A 7,883-nucleotide genomic window follows, 5' to 3' on the forward strand; every position below is an offset into this window, starting at 1 on the left:
ACTTCGACCATACTTTCGTAACTCCAAAAATTCCTAAACATTAGGAAAAGTTGGAAATTTGCATGTAATCATGTGTAAAAAATTCATATTTTTATCATGCTCCATCGAATTTTAAAAATTCTGCTACTGGACGCAAAAGTTTATGTTAATGCACAAAATCAAATCAACTATCACCCAAATCATCCCAAAGGCTTTACTTGGCACAAACACTAATTGAAACACTAAAACACAATCATAATAGTAGCATAATTTCATATTTATTGAAAATAGAAAAGAAAAAAAATAACTATTGGGTTGCCTCCCAACTAGCGCTATTGTTTTACGCCCCTAGCTAGGCATAACGCATAGTTTCAAGTGTTGTCATCTTTGGTTTTTGTTTCATAGTGGCCCTCATGATTTACTCATACATTGATTTAATTCTAGTTCTAGGGAAGTGTTCCATACCCTTCTTTCATGTCAATAAGGACACCTATAGTTCGTAAAAACGGTATACCAAGTATGATGGGGCAAGACAGATTGCAATCAATGTCAGGTACAATAAACTCAATGGGCAGATAGTTCCTATTTGCAAGAATAATACCATCATTAATTTATACCCAAAGGCTTTTTAATTGTAGAATCCGCCAAGTGCAAATTAAGAGAACATTCATCTAGATTGGTAAGACGTAGCACATCACATAGAGATTTCGGAATTGTGGAAACACTAGCACCCAAATCACATAAAGCATTGCATTCATAATTTTTAATCTTGAATTTAATGGCGGGTTCCCGTTCATTATATAATTTTCTGGGAATTGAAATCTCTAGTTCTGACTTTTCTTCTGAAATTTTCATCATTGCTTCTACAATATGTTTAGTAAAATCTTTTATTTTGTTTATACGCATTTGGTGAATTTGGCATGGATTGCAACAAAGAAATACACTCAATCAAAGAGCAACTATCATAATTAAAATCTTTGCAATCCAAGAGAGTGGGCACATTATAAGTTTTTAGCTCCTCAAACCCACTTTTAGTAAAAAAAATCATCAAGTTTTTCACCCTCCGAATCATGGGGACACCTTCTAACTAAAGTTGACTCTTCTTCAGTCCCCTTATCATCAATTTTAACATTACTAAACAAGGAATCAATAGAATAAACACCAATCATTTTAATCTCCTCATCATTACTACGAAAGAAACCGTGAGGAATCAATTTTTCTAAAAGAAATCTCTTTTAGCTTTAAGCATGGAAGTTCTTTTCTGAATTTCATCCATAGAGACATACAAAGCTTTAGTTGATTCATTATTTTCATCCTTTGGTGGCAAGATTTTAGTCTTAAGATTTTTCACATCATGAATAATTCTATCAATGCTCCTAGACATATCATCAATTTTACTCAACTTTTCTTCTATCGTAGTGTTGAAAACTTTTTTAGCATTGATAAATTCTTTAATATTACTTTCAAGATCATAGGGCATCCTATTATTATTATTATTATTATTATTATTATTATTATTATTATTATTATTATTATAAGAATTACCATAATTATTAGAGGAATTTCAAGGAAACGACCTAGGATTACTTCTATAAGCATTGCTATTAAAATTGTTTCGCGAGAAAAAATTCACATCTACGGGATCATTATTTTGCTCAATCAAAATGGACAAAGGCAACTATTTAGTCACTTGTTGAAATCTCTAGAAAGACAACTATTTAGGAACGAAGGGAGTAGCTTCTTCTCTGGGGTGGGGCTGAAGAACAGTGCGCATGTGGTTGCGATCTTCAAGGGCGTTTGTTATTAATGGCGGCATGCACACCGACGACGTTTATCCGCGGGCGACAGCAACTGAGATGCTTGTTGGATCAGTTCGAGATGGATGGATCGATCGGCATAGTCTTCTTGTTATAAACAAAGGTGAGAAAGAAACATGCATGGCTGGGAATGGAGCATCGATCACTGTTTTAGTCACATCCATCACGAACCAGATGCGTGCATTCATGCATATGCACGAGCAAGAGTTACTCCTGTCTGTCTGTTCGGTATGGACCGGCAGTAAGATCCAACAACAGCAGCATATATCATAGTTAATGTGAATTAGGTATAATCGATCGGAGGCTTAATAGTCACGGCTAGTTCCACTGCCGGCCAGTGCAACTGCATCATCCATCCTTCTCAACACAAAGCGTTTGAAAAGACAACGATGAGCAGGCAAACGTGCTGCCTTTTACAGTCAGCATGCATGCATGCAGCCAACCAGACCTCAACACCCAGAAAATGGGACACTGCTGGTTACAAGCCTCCGAAAACCTTTGCAACAAGAACCATTTAAAAAAAAACTTTTGCTTTGGCAATAAAATATGCTGCACCATGAGGCAATTATTGAAGCCTTTTCATCCATGCATGGATGCACATGGCACAATTGCTGGTTATGGTAAACAAACACAATACAATATAGTACCTCGCTCTTTTGCATTGCCTTGAGCTGAACTAAAGCTCACCTCACCTCACCTCACCTCACCTCACCTAGGCATGCATGCATAAACTAAGAGTTCCCTGAGATATGCCGGGCTGTCTCTCACTGATCTCAGCTGCAATCTTTTTATAATATGTTCTTCTGTGTTGTGTTTGGTTGGGTAGTACTTGTCTGGCAATGACCAAAAGATAGTGTGATCATTCATCCTCCTAGATTAATTAGCTGCTTCCCATCTAAACTAATCCAATCAAATAACATGGCCAAGAAAGCACTGATCAAATCACTCGAGATCATCGATAACGCGTTGTTTAATCATAGTATCATGCATGATATACTCCATGATGGGGAACAAGCCGATCATCTGTCTGTATTAACGGATATATACTATGTGCATGTTGAGTATGTACATACATATATGTGCAGATCACAGAGATCTTCTTGGCTTGCCCTACCAACTAAAGACATGTTGCATTTTATGCAGACAGAACTGTGCCAACTTTGCACTGCATATCTCAACCGCTTTCTCTACCCAATAATGAACTCGATCTCAATCTCGGATTGATCATATCTGTATCTTTAAGGCTGTGCAAATCACGCAATATCTATTAAATAAATTAAGAGGGCCAATGAGATGACGCAGAGGAGCTAGATAATACTATTCTTGCATGGATGACTCACGCACGAGTCAGAGAGAAGATATGCATGCATGTATACCGGGATATGATCATCTCATGCGTGCACTACACTAACCAAAATATTTCAAAGCAGGATATTATGGGATATTTTGGAAAATAATAATGGTACTACTAGATGAGATGCTGGGACTTGTCATACATATATGGAATTAGCTGCGAAGATCAGACCTAAAATTCATGATTGGTTAATTGATGCAGACAGTTCAACATGACAGGACTGAGATAATGCATATGTGACATATATATTCGTCCAATTTTTCTGCATAGAAGAATTAACTGAAAATCCATACTTAGATGCAGAAAAATCTTATTATATGTATCCTGGTTACTGCCCTCATTATTTCATCAGTGTGATCGGGATTGAGCAACAGCAAGTAGCTAGCTAGCAACCAAAACTTGCAAACCTGTGGCTGAGAAATCCTCGACTCCATGCATGCACGCATGCGTGCAACATATATCTATAAGCTGATCATGCATGCATGCATGCACACAATCGAAACGAGCAATTCCTCACCATGAATTTCTCTCTCAGTTTTCAGACTATAAAGTCATCCAAGGAAAGGGCTGATCGACTTGCATGAGCAGCTAGCTTAGCATTCTCTCTTGGTGACACTATTTCGATCGTCGAATTATTGGCGCCGTAATGTTGGCGCAGTGACAAGTTGAGCCGCCTCACGATCTCCTCCACTGTTGAGTTGAATCCCTCTTCCACCTGAAATCAATCAAAGTTGCACCAGGTAATTAATATTGATCAGTTAATTAAAGATGCCAAATATGTATTTGGGTTATAATTCATATGTATACATGCATGTATACCACAGTGTATCTCATGTAATTTTGTGATGTGCCACGTATATCATGTGTACATATACCTCAAGCATTTCCCAGCAAAGGCGATTCACATTGTTTAAATACACGTTAATTGTGTGAATGTGTAGCCTTATTTGAGATCAAATTATGAGATGCTGCAATTTCATTTTGAGACAGCGGAAGGAGATGCTACAGTTTGTTCTCCCCAACCTCACTGGAAAAAATAGTAGGATTGTGTGTGCCAAAAAGTTTATCATTCCATTTGATTGATTTATTACCTATCCAACGACACAACTGCATGAAAAGTACACATTTAATTAAAAAAAGTATAGAAGAAAAAGTTATATCCGGCTGATCTCTTAACTATGATCTTATCCGATATAGCACGCTTGAGTCCAACAACTAACATGCTGATCGATCAATCACTTCTCAAGCTACCTCTTGGTGAGTTGTTTTCAACACACACACACACACACACACACACACACACACACACACACACACACACACACACACACACACACACACACACACACACACACACACACACACACACACACACATCATATCTCCAAGTTTTTAATTTTAAATCATAAACATGAAACTCAAGAACTAATTCTTGGTTGATCATATATCTACATATATAGTGGCCTTTTATTTTTCCAGAGATCAATAAGGATGGCCATTTGGGGTTTTCACATCTCTATATCCGGTCACACAGCTTTCTAGCTATGATGGAGTTCACATGCATGGAGTAAAGTACCTGCCCATACAAACAATACAGTGAATAGAGATGTTCGGAGATAAATGTACAAGCGGCTTACATGAGGTGCCTAAATAACCCAACAATAGGGATTCGTGATATATACTGTTGATTCAGTGCTGTGTCATTTCAGCGTGTTGGTGTTTTTTCTCCTTTTTGAGACACACATTTTCTGGATAGTAAAATTACGGTTTTTGTGCAATGGGAGACCGGGAACACCACCACGTGCCACTTCAAAAAACCGGACGAATGCACTCATCCTGCACTTACTGTTTAATCTCCGTGGGACTTGCTTGAACCTACAAACTCCATTATCAGTGACAACTTTCTTAGTGCATCTACACTTTACATACTAGAAGTTGGTCGTCCCTCCTTTCCGATTTAAAAGGGCCACATGTATCCCTAAATCGACAATTCTACCAATGTAATACAAATTGTATGCCCCAAAAATTATACCATCAGAAAATATAACATTTGAAGTTTCTAATGATATATTGTTTGTGATATATATAACTCATGTTATGTTGGTTATATTGTCGATCTAGGGGTACACATGAGACTTTTAAACCAGAAAGGAGATAGTATTACACATGTGCTTAATGAGTGTTCCTAGGAGAAGCATCAACGGTCCATCTTCGAACTATCCATTCCCACACACTTTTTTGTTTGTTACACTATCGATTGGCTGAAGGCGAACTAGATGATCAATGTCTCCTCAAGCACCAATAATGTTACAAGATTTGATGAACATATCATCTTGATATTAATATATTGCCCTTTGTCGAAAATAAAGGAGAGACAGGCGGAAACCAGAGCAGACTTAAAATTACTAAAATTTATCAAGAAGAGATCCTTAACACCCCATGCATGTTACACCCCCTCTAGAAGGCAAGAAGCTAAAACATGTTTATTTTGCTAAGCACCTCTCCAGACCCACACATGCATGTGTCATTTACTCGTATTGTGAGATTAGTGGACGAGGATGAGGTGAAACGCAATTTTGCTACATCCAAGTCGCATGATATTTTCTTATATATCTACATCTAAGTAGGAGTAGATGGCATGAGCCATCCCATGTCTCGGTGTTTAGATTCACGTGGCAGGGTGGAATTAATGATCAATATTAGAAGATCAGATGGTAAGAAAATCTTAGTCGGCTTACGACGACAGTGCAATTTGCACTCTTGACTCTATCTATAGTAATTTGTGCAAGTAGGGAAATATGAGCAGAAACTTGGTTAATTGGGTGCTTGCCTTTGCGGTGATGGTGATGATGGCGGTGTCGGCCGGGAAGGGCATGACGCTGGTGTGGGTGATGGCGAGCCGGAGGTCCTCCACCTCCGCCAGCACCCTCACCAGCAGCCCCCTCGCGTTCTTGCAGTGGATGCGCACCAGCACGGTCTTCTCGTCCGACACCCGCACCTCGATCTCCGGCAGCCCGCCGTGGCTCGACTCGCCGGCGTCCTCGTCCCCCTCGTCGTCGGCGGCGGCCTTGATCTTCTTGCTGACGAGCACGGCGGAGCGGATGGTGGTGGTTGTGGTGGCGGCGGCGCTGTCGTCGTCCTCCATGGTCTTCACCTTGTCCTGCAGCTCCCTCACGTACTTGACCGCGTCCCCGAGAATCGTCGCCTTGTCCATCTGCACATCACAGTGTAGAATCAGATGAGCAAATAGAAATTAATTCTTGCACATACAATCTTAAATCTGAAGTATAATTAATTACTCTGCAGGTGATTAGCATGAAGAGGAAGCATGGAATGAAACCGAGGAACAAGAGGAAGAGCAAGAAATTAAACCTTCTTGAGGTTGGGGATGACGGTGGAGAGCTCGATGAAGCGCTGGTTGATCTTCTCCCGGCGGCGGCGCTCGGCGATGATGTGGTCCTGCACGGGCCCCGGAGAGGCTGACGGCCCGGCCGTTGAGCCCTGCGCGCTGCCCCCCGATCTCCTCCCAGCGGCGGGCGTACTATGGCCTCTGGGGGCAGGGGCCGGCCGCGGGGAGATGTCGATGTCAGCCGGCAGCTGCGCGGCCTGCGAGGACGCGGCGGCGGCGCTGAAGTTCCAGCTCATGGGCCTGCTGCTGTTGGTGGTCCTGGTCCTGGCGCGGGCTGTGTGCGGGGACCACCCGGGTCCGGCGGCGGCCGCGTCGTGGTCCATGGCGGCGCCGGGGCTGTCGCCGGAGCTGGTGCTCCAGCTACTGGGCTGGTGGTGGTCCACCTGCACCCTCAGGTCCCTGACGCCGCCGCCGGCCGCCGTGGACTCGCGGAGCGCCTGCAGCGACGGGAAGGCGGCACCAGCACTGCTGCCACCGGAGCTGGAGCCAGCACCACCGTATACGGGAGGAGCCGCGGCGGCGGCGGCGGCGTGGTACTGCTGCTGGTCCAGCGTGTTCATCGCCCACTGCATGAAGTCGTCCATGCCTAACTCCCTCCCTCCTCCCTCAATCGATCGATCCTGCGGAGGAACAAATCAATTAACACTCACTCTACTCCAAGAATCATCAACAACACATCAATCACATGCATGGCAGCCCAGCTTGATTGGACTCGAGATGATGAACTCGAGCACAAATATATCCATGCGATTGAACTGCTCCTCACATACCTGGCCTCAGATCTCTCTTCCTTCCTCCCCCTCTCTCTCTAGAGTGAGAGGGAGAGAGGAACTCCTAGCTAGAGAGAGAGAGAGAAAGCAAAGCTGAATTGAGGGAACAAATACCAAAAGAATAGTTTTTGGTTGTGTGTCCTACCAGCTAGCTAGCTGCTGCTACCAGTATTATACTTGTGAGGGCATTTCACATTGCACCCCACAGATAATACTAAATATATGTGTGTGTGTGTGTGTGTGCAGGTCTGCAGGATAGCTTCTGTTCCACTGTTTTCTTGGAACTGTACGTGCCCCAGTTAAAAATCTACCAACACGTACTAGTAGTACATATATAGATATTGTTCCAGTGAAAACTGTGTCACTAGATCTCATCATTTTCACCCTTTTACCAACATGAAAAGTAAATGTCCAAGTTGCAGCCATCAGTGCAATTTCGATTTCTTTTCTTGTATGACACCGGCCAAAAAATACATGCTGCTGGACACATGTGTTGAGCGATGCAGGTTCCACGTTCCAAGAGTCAACTTTTGAGCGCCTGGCATATTCAATCA

The 7,883-nt window shown here is 42.4% G+C and overlaps 1 pseudogene; it reads right to left on the reverse strand.

The window, feature by feature from the left end:
- Positions 1–3,398: 3,398 nt before the first annotated feature.
- LOC123102008 (transcription factor NAI1-like) lies at positions 3,399–7,542 on the reverse strand (annotated as a pseudogene).
- Between the last annotated feature and the right edge of the window lie 341 nt (positions 7,543–7,883).

This window comes from Triticum aestivum, chromosome 5A (genome assembly GCF_018294505.1).
Source record: "Triticum aestivum cultivar Chinese Spring chromosome 5A, IWGSC CS RefSeq v2.1, whole genome shotgun sequence".
NCBI lineage: Eukaryota > Viridiplantae > Streptophyta > Magnoliopsida > Poales > Poaceae > Triticum > Triticum aestivum.